General features: G+C 46.3%; 8 non-coding genes across 8 annotated transcripts; all 8 read left to right on the top strand.

Annotated features, from left to right (window-relative positions):
- The first annotated feature begins 686 nt into the window (after nt 1-686).
- LOC130321754 (U2 spliceosomal RNA) lies at nt 687-877 on the top strand. Its single transcript, XR_008867423.1, has one exon. It is a non-coding gene; the product is annotated as a U2 spliceosomal RNA (small nuclear RNA).
- A 2,098-nt stretch (nt 878-2,975) lies between these two features.
- LOC130321752 (U2 spliceosomal RNA) lies at nt 2,976-3,166 on the top strand. The gene has a single exon (XR_008867421.1). It is a non-coding gene; the product is annotated as a U2 spliceosomal RNA (small nuclear RNA).
- Nucleotides 3,167-5,234: 2,068 nt separating this feature from the next.
- On the top strand, nt 5,235-5,425 carry LOC130321751 (U2 spliceosomal RNA). The gene has a single exon (XR_008867420.1). It is a non-coding gene; the product is annotated as a U2 spliceosomal RNA (small nuclear RNA).
- Nucleotides 5,426-7,495: 2,070 nt separating this feature from the next.
- LOC130321750 (U2 spliceosomal RNA) lies at nt 7,496-7,686 on the top strand. The gene has a single exon (XR_008867419.1). It is a non-coding gene; the product is annotated as a U2 spliceosomal RNA (small nuclear RNA).
- A 2,080-nt stretch (nt 7,687-9,766) lies between these two features.
- On the top strand, nt 9,767-9,957 carry LOC130321749 (U2 spliceosomal RNA). The gene has a single exon (XR_008867418.1). It is a non-coding gene; the product is annotated as a U2 spliceosomal RNA (small nuclear RNA).
- A 2,098-nt stretch (nt 9,958-12,055) lies between these two features.
- LOC130321748 (U2 spliceosomal RNA) lies at nt 12,056-12,246 on the top strand. Its single transcript, XR_008867417.1, has one exon. It is a non-coding gene; the product is annotated as a U2 spliceosomal RNA (small nuclear RNA).
- Nucleotides 12,247-14,335: 2,089 nt separating this feature from the next.
- On the top strand, nt 14,336-14,526 carry LOC130321747 (U2 spliceosomal RNA). The gene has a single exon (XR_008867416.1). It is a non-coding gene; the product is annotated as a U2 spliceosomal RNA (small nuclear RNA).
- A 2,096-nt stretch (nt 14,527-16,622) lies between these two features.
- Nucleotides 16,623-16,813, top strand: LOC130321745 (U2 spliceosomal RNA). The gene has a single exon (XR_008867415.1). It is a non-coding gene; the product is annotated as a U2 spliceosomal RNA (small nuclear RNA).
- The last annotated feature ends 797 nt before the right edge of the window (nt 16,814-17,610 follow it).

Here is a 17,610-nt window from a genome sequence, read left to right as displayed (position 1 = left end):
TACGGCCTTCATAGAAGCAACAGGAGATTGTTGCATCCATCTTGAACCCTCAGAACTACAGTGCTATGATGTCACTCACTTCCACAGGCCTTGCAGAGTGTAAACAACAACAACCCAGCTTTGTTGTGTATGTAACCATAGGGATTTGTGATGTCACCTAGAACCTTCACAGCAGCGACAGCTTTATGAGGAGCATCAGCACTGCTCTGCCTGAGCAGAACCATCACCGCCATAGGTTGTCAAATAACCCGGATTTAACCCACACAGGTAAGTCCAATGGGGTGCAGGCATGTCCTCTATGCTTACAGCTTCCCGTGGGTGTTGGTTTGATACCGTTTGGGGACAGCCAAGGAGGCATCTGCAGGCAACAAAGGTAGGTGTGTGCTTGTGTGTGTGTTTCCTATGCAGATCCTAAGCCCAGTGTCACATGCAAGTAGGAGGAGTAAGAAGGGTTCCTGGCAAATCCGGGTTATGGATTGCATTTAAAAAGGCCCCGTGGGAGTGCAATGGGCCCCTGTCTTGCTGCTTAGCAATAATGGTATGGGTTTAGGTTCTGCTGTGTGTACTGGTGGTTGACTGCCCCCCAGCCCAGAGTGTGCATGGAAAATTGTCTGGCAGCCTCCCTGACAGCAAGCAGTGATAGTGCCCATGAAGGGGACCTTGTTGGGCCCGCCCCTTTCACGGTTATCGCTTCTCGGCCTTTTGGCTAAGATCAAGTGTAGTATCTGTTCTTATCAGTTTAATATCTGATACGTCCCCTATCTGGGGACCATATATTAAATGGATTTTTGAGAACGGGGGCCGATTTCGAAGCTTGCTTCCGTCGCCCTATGCATTGACCCGATATGGCAGTATCTTCGGGTACAGTGCACCACCCCCTTACAGGGTTAAAAAGAAAGATTCCTACTTTCATTGCTACCTGCTTGCTGGCTAGCCAGCTAGCCAGCCCTGTGGGCCTTGCTGCTGCTGCAGCCAAAAAACAAAAGGTGGTGCTGCTGCTGCTTCTGCTGCTTCTGCTTCTGCTTGTGTCTGGCCCCTGTTGGAGCGTCCAGGCACAGGACTTCTGCTGCTGCTGACTAAATGGCCTCCTTAATTGGATCATTTGAGTAGCCAGCACACCTGTGCAGGTAGGGCATGACATGATAGGCAGCTGCCTTGATAGCGGGTGGGTGCTGAATGTTCCTAATTGACAAAATAAGATTAATGCTTATGAAGAAATATAAAATCTCATCCCTTCCCCAATATCGCGCCACACCCCTACCCCTTAATTCCCTGGTTGAACTTGATGGACATATGTCTTTTTTCGACCGTACTAACTATGTAACTATGTAACATAACATGGGGGGGGGGGGGTCTCCTGGCTGTTCACACAGGTGTGTCATTGCTGTACATTGACCATGCATTGCTTCTGTGGTATTGCAAAGGCAAAGACAAATGCTTCCAGCCATCCATTGCACTAATGGATTGGTCATCAGCTGGCTGTCTATGTCCCGCATCAATATAGACCAAAGTACAGAGGGTTAGGGTTAGGCTATGCTATTGTGCACCTACCTGATGCATCAGAAGGTGCGAGGCCCTTGCTAAATTCTGTGCACAGACTTTGAGATCTATGCTTTAGACTGTATCTAAACCTGCTCCAACATGGACTGACATTCTGGCCTACTTTCAGCCGATGCGACTTGTCTGTCGCTGAACAGTCGCTTTTTATGTATTCAGCACCTATGTATAATGTTGTAAAAATGCTCTAGAAGCTAAAGTCGCAGAAATGTCACACATATTTGGCCTGCAACTTTCTGTGCGACAAATTCAGACAGGAAAAATCAGTATAAATCCTTAGAAAATTATCCCCCAGTGTCTCCATCTGCTGGCGGTATTGAATAAGCATTGCTGCACTGATGGGGTATGCATTAGACGAAAAAAAAGAAGAAAAAGAAGAATAATACGCCCAGAAAAGAGGCGAAAAGGAGAAAAACGTAAAAAAACGTGAAAAAAAAGTAAGAGGAAGAGAAGGGAAAAAAAGGTGGAAATGGGTTTAAAAGTGATTTCGGCGGAGAAATATATATATATATATATATATATATATATATATATATATATATATGCGCACACACACACACATAGATATAAACGTATTCTCCGTTGAGATATTGCAGCCGCTGCTGTGTCCAGGCCCAGGAGCCTTAGCACTGTGCTGTGATGTCACTCAATACCACTGACATCACTAGGTGTAAACAACATCTCTCCTTTGCTGTGTATGTGACTATGGAGCTGTTTGGTGATGTCGTCTATTACGGCCTTCATAGAAGCAACAGGAGATTGTTGCATCCATCTTGAACCCTCAGAACTACAGTGCTATGATGTCACTCACTTCCACAGGCCTTGCAGAGTGTAAACAACAACAACCCAGCTTTGTTGTGTATGTAACCATAGGGATTTGTGATGTCACCTAGAACCTTCACAGCAGCGACAGCTTTATGAGGAGCATCAGCACTGCTCTGCCTGAGCAGAACCATCACCGCCATAGGTTGTCAAATAACCCGGATTTAACCCACACAGGTAAGTCCAATGGGGTGCAGGCATGTCCTCTATGCTTACAGCTTCCCGTGGGTGTTGGTTTGATACCGTTTGGGGACAGCCAAGGAGGCATCTGCAGGCAACAAAGGTAGGTGTGTGCTTGTGTGTGTGTTTCCTATGCAGATCCTAAGCCCAGTGTCACATGCAAGTAGGAGGAGTAAGAAGGGTTCCTGGCAAATCCGGGTTATGGATTGCATTTAAAAAGGCCCCGTGGGAGTGCAATGGGCCCCTGTCTTGCTGCTTAGCAATAATGGTATGGGTTTAGGTTCTGCTGTGTGTACTGGTGGTTGACTGCCCCCCAGCCCAGAGTGTGCATGGAAAATTGTCTGGCAGCCTCCCTGACAGCAAGCAGTGATAGTGCCCATGAAGGGGACCTTGTTGGGCCCGCCCCTTTCACGGTTATCGCTTCTCGGCCTTTTGGCTAAGATCAAGTGTAGTATCTGTTCTTATCAGTTTAATATCTGATACGTCCCCTATCTGGGGACCATATATTAAATGGATTTTTGAGAACGGGGGCCGATTTCGAAGCTTGCTTCCGTCGCCCTATGCATTGACCCGATATGGCAGTATCTTCGGGTACAGTGCACCACCCCCTTACAGGGTTAAAAAGAAAGATTCCTACTTTCATTGCTACCTGCTTGCTAGCTAGCCAGCCCTGTGGGCCTTGCTGCTGCTGCAGCCAAAAAACAAAAGGTGGTGCTGCTGCTGCTTCTGCTTCTGCTTGTGTCTGGCCCCTGTTGGAGCGTCCAGGCACAGGACTTCTGCTGCTGCTGACTAAATGGCCTCCTTAATTGGATCATTTGAGTAGCCAGCACACCTGTGCAGGTAGGGCATGACATGATAGGCAGCTGCCTTGATAGCGGGTGGGTGCTGAATGTTCCTAATTGACAAAATAAGATTAATGCTTATGAAGAAATATAAAATCTCATCCCTTCCCCAATATCGCGCCACACCCCTACCCCTTAATTCCCTGGTTGAACTTGATGGACATATGTCTTTTTTCGACCGTACTAACTATGTAACTATGTAACATAACATGGGGGGGGGGGTCTCCTGGCTGTTCACACAGGTGTGTCATTGCTGTACATTGACCATGCATTGCTTCTGTGGTATTGCAAAGGCAAAGACAAATGCTTCCAGCCATCCATTGCACTAATGGATTGGTCATCAGCTGGCTGTCTATGTCCCGCATCAATATAGACCAAAGTACAGAGGGTTAGGCTATGCTATTGTGCACCTACCTGATGCATCAGAAGGTGCGAGGCCCTTGCTAAATTCTGTGCACAGACTTTGAGATCTATGCTTTAGACTGTATCTAAACCTGCTCCAACATGGACTGACATTCTGGCCTACTTTCAGCCGATGCGACTTGTCTGTCGCTGAACAGTCGCTTTTTATGTATTCAGCACCTATGTATAATGTTGTAAAAATGCTCTAGAAGCTAAAGTCGCAGAAATGTCACACATATTTGGCCTGCAACTTTCTGTGCGACAAATTCAGACAGGAAAAATCAGTATAAATCCTTAGAAAATTATCCCCCAGTGTCTCCATCTGCTGGCGGTATTGAATAAGCATTGCTGCACTGATGGGGTATGCATTAGACGAAAAAAAAGAAGAAAAAGAAGAATAATACGCCCAGAAAAGAGGCGAAAAGGAGAAAAACGTAAAAAAACGTGAAAAAAAAGTAAGAGGAAGAGAAGGGAAAAAAAGGTGGAAATGGGTTTAAAAGTGATTTCGGCGGAGAAATATATATATATATATATATATATATATATATATATATATATATGCGCACACACACACATAGATATAAACGTATTCTCCGTTGAGATATTGCAGCCGCTGCTGTGTCCAGGCCCAGGAGCCTTAGCACTGTGCTGTGATGTCACTCAATACCACTGACATCACTAGGTGTAAACAACATCTCTCCTTTTACTGTGTATGTGACTATGGAGCTGTTTGGTGATGTCGTCTATTACGGCCTTCATAGAAGCAACAGGAGATTGTTGCATCCATCTTGAACCCTCAGAACTACAGTGCTATGATGTCACTCACTTCCACAGGCCTTGCAGAGTGTAAACAACAACAACCCAGCTTTGTTGTGTATGTAACCATAGGGATTTGTGATGTCACCTAGAACCTTCACAGCAGCGACAGCTTTATGAGGAGCATCAGCACTGCTCTGCCTGAGCAGAACCATCACCGCCATAGGTTGTCAAATAACCCGGATTTAACCCACACAGGTAAGTCCAATGGGGTGCAGGCATGTCCTCTATGCTTACAGCTTCCCGTGGGTGTTGGTTTGATACCGTTTGGGGACAGCCAAGGAGGCATCTGCAGGCAACAAAGGTAGGTGTGTGCTTGTGTGTGTGTTTCCTATGCAGATCCTAAGCCCAGTGTCACATGCAAGTAGGAGGAGTAAGAAGGGTTCCTGGCAAATCCGGGTTATGGATTGCATTTAAAAAGGCCCCGTGGGAGTGCAATGGGCCTGTCTTGCTGCTTAGCAATAATGGTATGGGTTTAGGTTCTGCTGTGTGTACTGGTGGTTGACTGCCCCCCAGCCCAGAGTGTGCATGGAAAATTGTCTGGCAGCCTCCCTGACAGCAAGCAGTGATAGTGCCCATGAAGGGGACCTTGTTGGGCCCGCCCCTTTCACGGTTATCGCTTCTCGGCCTTTTGGCTAAGATCAAGTGTAGTATCTGTTCTTATCAGTTTAATATCTGATACGTCCCCTATCTGGGGACCATATATTAAATGGATTTTTGAGAACGGGGGCCGATTTCGAAGCTTGCTTCCGTCGCCCTATGCATTGACCCGATATGGCAGTATCTTCGGGTACAGTGCACCACCCCCTTACAGGGTTAAAAAGAAAGATTCCTACTTTCATTGCTACCTGCTTGCTAGCTAGCCAGCCCTGTGGGCCTTGCTGCTGCTGCAGCCAAAAAACAAAAGGTGGTGCTGCTGCTGCTTCTGCTTCTGCTTGTGTCTGGCCCCTGTTGGAGCGTCCAGGCACAGGACTTCTGCTGCTGCTGACTAAATGGCCTCCTTAATTGGATCATTTGAGTAGCCAGCACACCTGTGCAGGTAGGGCATGACATGATAGGCAGCTGCCTTGATAGCGGGTGGGTGCTGAATGTTCCTAATTGACAAAATAAGATTAATGCTTATGAAGAAATATAAAATCTCATCCCTTCCCCAATATCGCGCCACACCCCTACCCCTTAATTCCCTGGTTGAACTTGATGGACATATGTCTTTTTTCGACCGTACTAACTATGTAACTATGTAACATAACATGGGGGGGGGGGTCTCCTGGCTGTTCACACAGGTGTGTCATTGCTGTACATTGACCATGCATTGCTTCTGTGGTATTGCAAAGGCAAAGACAAATGCTTCCAGCCATCCATTGCACTAATGGATTGGTCATCAGCTGGCTGTCTATGTCCCGCATCAATATAGACCAAAGTACAGAGGGTTAGGCTATGCTATTGTGCACCTACCTGATGCATCAGAAGGTGCGAGGCCCTTGCTAAATTCTGTGCACAGACTTTGAGATCTATGCTTTAGACTGTATCTAAACCTGCTCCAACATGGACTGACATTCTGGCCTACTTTCAGCCGATGCGACTTGTCTGTCGCTGAACAGTCGCTTTTTATGTATTCAGCACCTATGTATAATGTTGTAAAAATGCTCTAGAAGCTAAAGTCGCAGAAATGTCACACATATTTGGCCTGCAACTTTCTGTGCGACAAATTCAGACAGGAAAAATCAGTATAAATCCTTAGAAAATTATCCCCCAGTGTCTCCATCTGCTGGCGGTATTGAATAAGCATTGCTGCACTGATGGGGTATGCATTAGACGAAAAAAAAGAAGAAAAAGAAGAATAATACGCCCAGAAAAGAGGCGAAAAGGAGAAAAACGTAAAAAAACGTGAAAAAAAAGTAAGAGGAAGAGAAGGGAAAAAAAGGTGGAAATGGGTTTAAAAGTGATTTCGGCGGAGAAATATATATATATATATATATATATATATATATATATATATATATGCGCACACACACACATAGATATAAACGTATTCTCCGTTGAGATATTGCAGCCGCTGCTGTGTCCAGGCCCAGGAGCCTTAGCACTGTGCTGTGATGTCACTCAATACCACTGACATCACTAGGTGTAAACAACATCTCTCCTTTTACTGTGTATGTGACTATGGAGCTGTTTGGTGATGTCGTCTATTACGGCCTTCATAGAAGCAACAGGAGATTGTTGCATCCATCTTGAACCCTCAGAACTACAGTGCTATGATGTCACTCACTTCCACAGGCCTTGCAGAGTGTAAACAACAACAACCCAGCTTTGTTGTGTATGTAACCATAGGGATTTGTGATGTCACCTAGAACCTTCACAGCAGCGACAGCTTTATGAGGAGCATCAGCACTGCTCTGCCTGAGCAGAACCATCACCGCCATAGGTTGTCAAATAACCCGGATTTAACCCACACAGGTAAGTCCAATGGGGTGCAGGCATGTCCTCTATGCTTACAGCTTCCCGTGGGTGTTGGTTTGATACCGTTTGGGGACAGCCAAGGAGGCATCTGCAGGCAACAAAGGTAGGTGTGTGCTTGTGTGTGTGTTTCCTATGCAGATCCTAAGCCCAGTGTCACATGCAAGTAGGAGGAGTAAGAAGGGTTCCTGGCAAATCCGGGTTATGGATTGCATTTAAAAAGGCCCCGTGGGAGTGCAATGGGCCCCTGTCTTGCTGCTTAGCAATAATGGTATGGGTTTAGGTTCTGCTGTGTGTACTGGTGGTTGACTGCCCCCCAGCCCAGAGTGTGCATGGAAAATTGTCTGGCAGCCTCCCTGACAGCAAGCAGTGATAGTGCCCATGAAGGGGACCTTGTTGGGCCCGCCCCTTTCACGGTTATCGCTTCTCGGCCTTTTGGCTAAGATCAAGTGTAGTATCTGTTCTTATCAGTTTAATATCTGATACGTCCCCTATCTGGGGACCATATATTAAATGGATTTTTGAGAACGGGGGCCGATTTCGAAGCTTGCTTCCGTCGCCCTATGCATTGACCCGATATGGCAGTATCTTCGGGTACAGTGCACCACCCCCTTACAGGGTTAAAAAGAAAGATTCCTACTTTCATTGCTACCTGCTTGCTGGCTAGCCAGCTAGCCAGCCCTGTGGGCCTTGCTGCTGCTGCAGCCAAAAAACAAAAGGTGGTGCTGCTGCTGCTTCTGCTGCTTCTGCTTCTGCTTGTGTCTGGCCCCTGTTGGAGCGTCCAGGCACAGGACTTCTGCTGCTGCTGACTAAATGGCCTCCTTAATTGGATCATTTGAGTAGCCAGCACACCTGTGCAGGTAGGGCATGACATGATAGGCAGCTGCCTTGATAGCGGGTGGGTGCTGAATGTTCCTAATTGACAAAATAAGATTAATGCTTATGAAGAAATATAAAATCTCATCCCTTCCCCAATATCGCGCCACACCCCTACCCCTTAATTCCCTGGTTGAACTTGATGGACATATGTCTTTTTTCGACCGTACTAACTATGTAACTATGTAACATAACATGGGGGGGGGGGGTCTCCTGGCTGTTCACACAGGTGTGTCATTGCTGTACATTGACCATGCATTGCTTCTGTGGTATTGCAAAGGCAAAGACAAATGCTTCCAGCCATCCATTGCACTAATGGATTGGTCATCAGCTGGCTGTCTATGTCCCGCATCAATATAGACCAAAGTACAGAGGGTTAGGCTATGCTATTGTGCACCTACCTGATGCATCAGAAGGTGCGAGGCCCTTGCTAAATTCTGTGCACAGACTTTGAGATCTATGCTTTAGACTGTATCTAAACCTGCTCCAACATGGACTGACATTCTGGCCTACTTTCAGCCGATGCGACTTGTCTGTCGCTGAACAGTCGCTTTTTATGTATTCAGCACCTATGTATAATGTTGTAAAAATGCTCTAGAAGCTAAAGTCGCAGAAATGTCACACATATTTGGCCTGCAACTTTCTGTGCGACAAATTCAGACAGGAAAAATCAGTATAAATCCTTAGAAAATTATCCCCCAGTGTCTCCATCTGCTGGCGGTATTGAATAAGCATTGCTGCACTGATGGGGTATGCATTAGACGAAAAAAAAGAAGAAAAAGAAGAATAATACGCCCAGAAAAGAGGCGAAAAGGAGAAAAACGTAAAAAAACGTGAAAAAAAAGTAAGAGGAAGAGAAGGGAAAAAAAGGTGGAAATGGGTTTAAAAGTGATTTCGGCGGAGAAATATATATATATATATATATATATATATATATATATGCGCACACACACACATAGATATAAACGTATTCTCCGTTGAGATATTGCAGCCGCTGCTGTGTCCAGGCCCAGGAGCCTTAGCACTGTGCTGTGATGTCACTCAATACCACTGACATCACTAGGTGTAAACAACATCTCTCCTTTTACTGTGTATGTGACTATGGAGCTGTTTGGTGATGTCGTCTATTACGGCCTTCATAGAAGCAACAGGAGATTGTTGCATCCATCTTGAACCCTCAGAACTACAGTGCTATGATGTCACTCACTTCCACAGGCCTTGCAGAGTGTAAACAACAACAACCCAGCTTTGTTGTGTATGTAACCATAGGGATTTGTGATGTCACCTAGAACCTTCACAGCAGCGACAGCTTTATGAGGAGCATCAGCACTGCTCTGCCTGAGCAGAACCATCACCGCCATAGGTTGTCAAATAACCCGGATTTAACCCACACAGGTAAGTCCAATGGGGTGCAGGCATGTCCTCTATGCTTACAGCTTCCCGTGGGTGTTGGTTTGATACCGTTTGGGGACAGCCAAGGAGGCATCTGCAGGCAACAAAGGTAGGTGTGTGCTTGTGTGTGTGTTTCCTATGCAGATCCTAAGCCCAGTGTCACATGCAAGTAGGAGGAGTAAGAAGGGTTCCTGGCAAATCCGGGTTATGGATTGCATTTAAAAAGGCCCCGTGGGAGTGCAATGGGCCCCTGTCTTGCTGCTTAGCAATAATGGTATGGGTTTAGGTTCTGCTGTGTGTACTGGTGGTTGACTGCCCCCCAGCCCAGAGTGTGCATGGAAAATTGTCTGGCAGCCTCCCTGACAGCAAGCAGTGATAGTGCCCATGAAGGGGACCTTGTTGGGCCCGCCCCTTTCACGGTTATCGCTTCTCGGCCTTTTGGCTAAGATCAAGTGTAGTATCTGTTCTTATCAGTTTAATATCTGATACGTCCCCTATCTGGGGACCATATATTAAATGGATTTTTGAGAACGGGGGCCGATTTCGAAGCTTGCTTCCGTCGCCCTATGCATTGACCCGATATGGCAGTATCTTCGGGTACAGTGCACCACCCCCTTACAGGGTTAAAAAGAAAGATTCCTACTTTCATTGCTACCTGCTTGCTGGCTAGCCAGCTAGCCAGCCCTGTGGGCCTTGCTGCTGCTGCAGCCAAAAAACAAAAGGTGGTGCTGCTGCTGCTTCTGCTGCTTCTGCTGCTTCTGCTTCTGCTTGTGTCTGGCCCCTGTTGGAGCGTCCAGGCACAGGACTTCTGCTGCTGCTGACTAAATGGCCTCCTTAATTGGATCATTTGAGTAGCCAGCACACCTGTGCAGGTAGGGCATGACATGATAGGCAGCTGCCTTGATAGCGGGTGGGTGCTGAATGTTCCTAATTGACAAAATAAGATTAATGCTTATGAAGAAATATAAAATCTCATCCCTTCCCCAATATCGCGCCACACCCCTACCCCTTAATTCCCTGGTTGAACTTGATGGACATATGTCTTTTTTCGACCGTACTAACTATGTAACTATGTAACATAACATGGGGGGGGGGGGTCTCCTGGCTGTTCACACAGGTGTGTCATTGCTGTACATTGACCATGCATTGCTTCTGTGGTATTGCAAAGGCAAAGACAAATGCTTCCAGCCATCCATTGCACTAATGGATTGGTCATCAGCTGGCTGTCTATGTCCCGCATCAATATAGACCAAAGTACAGAGGGTTAGGCTATGCTATTGTGCACCTACCTGATGCATCAGAAGGTGCGAGGCCCTTGCTAAATTCTGTGCACAGACTTTGAGATCTATGCTTTAGACTGTATCTAAACCTGCTCCAACATGGACTGACATTCTGGCCTACTTTCAGCCGATGCGACTTGTCTGTCGCTGAACAGTCGCTTTTTATGTATTCAGCACCTATGTATAATGTTGTAAAAATGCTCTAGAAGCTAAAGTCGCAGAAATGTCACACATATTTGGCCTGCAACTTTCTGTGCGACAAATTCAGACAGGAAAAATCAGTATAAATCCTTAGAAAATTATCCCCCAGTGTCTCCATCTGCTGGCGGTATTGAATAAGCATTGCTGCACTGATGGGGTATGCATTAGACGAAAAAAAAGAAGAAAAAGAAGAATAATACGCCCAGAAAAGAGGCGAAAAGGAGAAAAACGTAAAAAAACGTGAAAAAAAAGTAAGAGGAAGAGAAGGGAAAAAAAGGTGGAAATGGGTTTAAAAGTGATTTCGGCGGAGAAATATATATATATATATATATATATATATATATATATATATATATATGCGCACACACACACATAGATATAAACGTATTCTCCGTTGAGATATTGCAGCCGCTGCTGTGTCCAGGCCCAGGAGCCTTAGCACTGTGCTGTGATGTCACTCAATACCACTGACATCACTAGGTGTAAACAACATCTCTCCTTTGCTGTGTATGTGACTATGGAGCTGTTTGGTGATGTCGTCTATTACGGCCTTCATAGAAGCAACAGGAGATTGTTGCATCCATCTTGAACCCTCAGAACTACAGTGCTATGATGTCACTCACTTCCACAGGCCTTGCAGAGTGTAAACAACAACAACCCAGCTTTGTTGTGTATGTAACCATAGGGATTTGTGATGTCACCTAGAACCTTCACAGCAGCGACAGCTTTATGAGGAGCATCAGCACTGCTCTGCCTGAGCAGAACCATCACCGCCATAGGTTGTCAAATAACCCGGATTTAACCCACACAGGTAAGTCCAATGGGGTGCAGGCATGTCCTCTATGCTTACAGCTTCCCGTGGGTGTTGGTTTGATACCGTTTGGGGACAGCCAAGGAGGCATCTGCAGGCAACAAAGGTAGGTGTGTGCTTGTGTGTGTGTTTCCTATGCAGATCCTAAGCCCAGTGTCACATGCAAGTAGGAGGAGTAAGAAGGGTTCCTGGCAAATCCGGGTTATGGATTGCATTTAAAAAGGCCCCGTGGGAGTGCAATGGGCCCCTGTCTTGCTGCTTAGCAATAATGGTATGGGTTTAGGTTCTGCTGTGTGTACTGGTGGTTGACTGCCCCCCAGCCCAGAGTGTGCATGGAAAATTGTCTGGCAGCCTCCCTGACAGCAAGCAGTGATAGTGCCCATGAAGGGGACCTTGTTGGGCCCGCCCCTTTCACGGTTATCGCTTCTCGGCCTTTTGGCTAAGATCAAGTGTAGTATCTGTTCTTATCAGTTTAATATCTGATACGTCCCCTATCTGGGGACCATATATTAAATGGATTTTTGAGAACGGGGGCCGATTTCGAAGCTTGCTTCCGTCGCCCTATGCATTGACCCGATATGGCAGTATCTTCGGGTACAGTGCACCACCCCCTTACAGGGTTAAAAAGAAAGATTCCTACTTTCATTGCTACCTGCTTGCTGGCTAGCCAGCTAGCCAGCCCTGTGGGCCTTGCTGCTGCTGCAGCCAAAAAACAAAAGGTGGTGCTGCTGCTGCTTCTGCTGCTTCTGCTTCTGCTTGTGTCTGGCCCCTGTTGGAGCGTCCAGGCACAGGACTTCTGCTGCTGCTGACTAAATGGCCTCCTTAATTGGATCATTTGAGTAGCCAGCACACCTGTGCAGGTAGGGCATGACATGATAGGCAGCTGCCTTGATAGCGGGTGGGTGCTGAATGTTCCTAATTGACAAAATAAGATTAATGCTTATGAAGAAATATAAAATCTCATCCCTTCCCCAATATCGCGCCACACCCCTACCCCTTAATTCCCTGGTTGAACTTGATGGACATATGTCTTTTTTCGACCGTACTAACTATGTAACTATGTAACATAACATGGGGGGGGGGGGTCTCCTGGCTGTTCACACAGGTGTGTCATTGCTGTACATTGACCATGCATTGCTTCTGTGGTATTGCAAAGGCAAAGACAAATGCTTCCAGCCATCCATTGCACTAATGGATTGGTCATCAGCTGGCTGTCTATGTCCCGCATCAATATAGACCAAAGTACAGAGGGTTAGGCTATGCTATTGTGCACCTACCTGATGCATCAGAAGGTGCGAGGCCCTTGCTAAATTCTGTGCACAGACTTTGAGATCTATGCTTTAGACTGTATCTAAACCTGCTCCAACATGGACTGACATTCTGGCCTACTTTCAGCCGATGCGACTTGTCTGTCGCTGAACAGTCGCTTTTTATGTATTCAGCACCTATGTATAATGTTGTAAAAATGCTCTAGAAGCTAAAGTCGCAGAAATGTCACACATATTTGGCCTGCAACTTTCTGTGCGACAAATTCAGACAGGAAAAATCAGTATAAATCCTTAGAAAATTATCCCCCAGTGTCTCCATCTGCTGGCGGTATTGAATAAGCATTGCTGCACTGATGGGGTATGCATTAGACGAAAAAAAAGAAGAAAAAGAAGAATAATACGCCCAGAAAAGAGGCGAAAAGGAGAAAAACGTAAAAAAACGTGAAAAAAAAGTAAGAGGAAGAGAAGGGAAAAAAAGGTGGAAATGGGTTTAAAAGTGATTTCGGCGGAGAAATATATATATATATATATATATATATATATATATATATATATATATGCGCACACACACACATAGATATAAACGTATTCTCCGTTGAGATATTGCAGCCGCTGCTGTGTCCAGGCCCAGGAGCCTTAGCACTGTGCTGTGATGTCACTCAATACCACTGACATCACTAGGTGTAAACAACATCTCTCCTTTGCTGTGTATGTGACTATGGAGCTGTTTGGTGATGTCGTCTATTACGGCCTTCATAGAAGCAACAGGAGATTGTTGCATCCATCTTGAACCCTCAGAACTACAGTGCTATGATGTCACTCACTTCCACAGGCCTTGCAGAGTGTAAACAACAACAACCCAGCTTTGTTGTGTATGTAACCATAGGGATTTGTGATGTCACCTAGAACCTTCACAGCAGCGACAGCTTTATGAGGAGCATCAGCACTGCTCTGCCTGAGCAGAACCATCACCGCCATAGGTTGTCAAATAACCCGGATTTAACCCACACAGGTAAGTCCAATGGGGTGCAGGCATGTCCTCTATGCTTACAGCTTCCCGTGGGTGTTGGTTTGATACCGTTTGGGGACAGCCAAGGAGGCATCTGCAGGCAACAAAGGTAGGTGTGTGCTTGTGTGTGTGTTTCCTATGCAGATCCTAAGCCCAGTGTCACATGCAAGTAGGAGGAGTAAGAAGGGTTCCTGGCAAATCCGGGTTATGGATTGCATTTAAAAAGGCCCCGTGGGAGTGCAATGGGCCCCTGTCTTGCTGCTTAGCAATAATGGTATGGGTTTAGGTTCTGCTGTGTGTACTGGTGGTTGACTGCCCCCCAGCCCAGAGTGTGCATGGAAAATTGTCTGGCAGCCTCCCTGACAGCAAGCAGTGATAGTGCCCATGAAGGGGACCTTGTTGGGCCCGCCCCTTTCACGGTTATCGCTTCTCGGCCTTTTGGCTAAGATCAAGTGTAGTATCTGTTCTTATCAGTTTAATATCTGATACGTCCCCTATCTGGGGACCATATATTAAATGGATTTTTGAGAACGGGGGCCGATTTCGAAGCTTGCTTCCGTCGCCCTATGCATTGACCCGATATGGCAGTATCTTCGGGTACAGTGCACCACCCCCTTACAGGGTTAAAAAGAAAGATTCCTACTTTCATTGCTACCTGCTTGCTGGCTAGCCAGCTAGCCAGCCCTGTGGGCCTTGCTGCTGCTGCAGCCAAAAAACAAAAGGTGGTGCTGCTGCTGCTTCTGCTGCTTCTGCTTCTGCTTGTGTCTGGCCCCTGTTGGAGCGTCCAGGCACAGGACTTCTGCTGCTGCTGACTAAATGGCCTCCTTAATTGGATCATTTGAGTAGCCAGCACACCTGTGCAGGTAGGGCATGACATGATAGGCAGCTGCCTTGATAGCGGGTGGGTGCTGAATGTTCCTAATTGACAAAATAAGATTAATGCTTATGAAGAAATATAAAATCTCATCCCTTCCCCAATATCGCGCCACACCCCTACCCCTTAATTCCCTGGTTGAACTTGATGGACATATGTCTTTTTTCGACCGTACTAACTATGTAACTATGTAACATAACATGGGGGGGGGGTCTCCTGGCTGTTCACACAGGTGTGTCATTGCTGTACATTGACCATGCATTGCTTCTGTGGTATTGCAAAGGCAAAGACAAATGCTTCCAGCCATCCATTGCACTAATGGATTGGTCATCAGCTGGCTGTCTATGTCCCGCATCAATATAGACCAAAGTACAGAGGGTTAGGCTATGCTATTGTGCACCTACCTGATGCATCAGAAGGTGCGAGGCCCTTGCTAAATTCTGTGCACAGACTTTGAGATCTATGCTTTAGACTGTATCTAAACCTGCTCCAACATGGACTGACATTCTGGCCTACTTTCAGCCGATGCGACTTGTCTGTCGCTGAACAGTCGCTTTTTATGTATTCAGCACCTATGTATAATGTTGTAAAAATGCTCTAGAAGCTAAAGTCGCAGAAATGTCACACATATTTGGCCTGCAACTTTCTGTGCGACAAATTCAGACAGGAAAAATCAGTATAAATCCTTAGAAAATTATCCCCCAGTGTCTCCATCTGCTGGCGGTATTGAATAAGCATTGCTGCACTGATGGGGTATGCATTAGACGAAAAAAAAGAAGAAAAAGAAGAATAATACGCCCAGAAAAGAGGCGAAAAGGAGAAAAACGTAAAAAAACGTGAAAAAAAAGTAAGAGGAAGAGAAGGGAAAAAAAGGTGGAAATGGGTTTAAAAGTGATTTCGGCGGAGAATATATATATATATATATATATATATATATATATATATATATATATATATATATATGCGCACACACACACATAGATATAAACGTATTCTCCGTTGAGATATTGCAGCCGCTGCTGTGTCCAGGCCCAGGAGCCTTAGCACTGTGCTGTGATGTCACTCAATACCACTGACATCACTAGGTGTAAACAACATCTCTCCTTTGCTGTGTATGTGACTATGGAGCTGTTTGGTGATGTCGTCTATTACGGCCTTCATAGAAGCAACAGGAGATTGTTGCATCCATCTTGAACCCTCAGAACTACAGTGCTATGATGTCACTCACTTCCACAGGCCTTGCAGAGTGTAAACAACAACAACCCAGCTTTGTTGTGTATGTAACCATAGGGATTTGTGATGTCACCTAGAACCTTCACAGCAGCGACAGCTTTATGAGGAGCATCAGCACTGCTCTGCCTGAGCAGAACCATCACCGCCATAGGTTGTCAAATAACCCGGATTTAACCCACACAGGTAAGTCCAATGGGGTGCAGGCATGTCCTCTATGCTTACAGCTTCCCGTGGGTGTTGGTTTGATACCGTTTGGGGACAGCCAAGGAGGCATCTGCAGGCAACAAAGGTAGGTGTGTGCTTGTGTGTGTGTTTCCTATGCAGATCCTAAGCCCAGTGTCACATGCAAGTAGGAGGAGTAAGAAGGGTTCCTGGCAAATCCGGGTTATGGATTGCATTTAAAAAGGCCCCGTGGGAGTGCAATGGGCCCCTGTCTTGCTGCTTAGCAATAATGGTATGGGTTTAGGTTCTGCTGTGTGTACTGGTGGTTGACTGCCCCCCAGCCCAGAGTGTGCATGGAAAATTGTCTGGCAGCCTCCCTGACAGCAAGCAGTGATAGTGCCCATGAAGGGGACCTTGTTGGGCCCGCCCCTTTCACGGTTATCGCTTCTCGGCCTTTTGGCTAAGATCAAGTGTAGTATCTGTTCTTATCAGTTTAATATCTGATACGTCCCCTATCTGGGGACCATATATTAAATGGATTTTTGAGAACGGGGGCCGATTTCGAAGCTTGCTTCCGTCGCCCTATGCATTGACCCGATATGGCAGTATCTTCGGGTACAGTGCACCACCCCCTTACAGGGTTAAAAAGAAAGATTCCTACTTTCATTGCTACCTGCTTGCTGGCTAGCCAGCTAGCCAGCCCTGTGGGCCTTGCTGCTGCTGCAGCCAAAAAACAAAAGGTGGTGCTGCTGCTGCTTCTGCTGCTTCTGCTTCTGCTTGTGTCTGGCCCCTGTTGGAGCGTCCAGGCACAGGACTTCTGCTGCTGCTGACTAAATGGCCTCCTTAATTGGATCATTTGAGTAGCCAGCACACCTGTGCAGGTAGGGCATGACATGATAGGCAGCTGCCTTGATAGCGGGTGGGTGCTGAATGTTCCTAATTGACAAAATAAGATTAATGCTTATGAAGAAATATAAAATCTCATCCCTTCCCCAATATCGCGCCACACCCCTACCCCTTAATTCCCTGGTTGAACTTGATGGACATATGTCTTTTTTCGACCGTACTAACTATGTAACTATGTAACATAACATGGGGGGGGGGTCTCCTGGCTGTTCACACAGGTGTGTCATTGCTGTACATTGACCATGCATTGCTTCTGTGGTATTGCAAAGGCAAAGACAAATGCTTCCAGCCATCCATTGCACTAATGGATTGGTCATCAGCTGGCTGTCTATGTCCCGCATCAATATAGACCAAAGTACAGAGGGTTAGGCTATGCTATTGTGCACCTACCTGATGCATCAGAAGGTGCGAGGCCCTTGCTAAATTCTGTGCACAGACTTTGAGATCTATGCTTTAGACTGTATCTAAACCTGCTCCAACATGGACTGACATTCTGGCCTACTTTCAGCCGATGCGACTTGT

The sequence above is a fragment of the Hyla sarda genome, unplaced genomic scaffold, assembly GCF_029499605.1.
Source record: "Hyla sarda isolate aHylSar1 unplaced genomic scaffold, aHylSar1.hap1 scaffold_228, whole genome shotgun sequence".
NCBI lineage: Eukaryota > Metazoa > Chordata > Amphibia > Anura > Hylidae > Hyla > Hyla sarda.
Note: the sequence above shows the minus strand (reverse complement) of the source record. Positions and strands in the feature narration are given on the sequence as shown.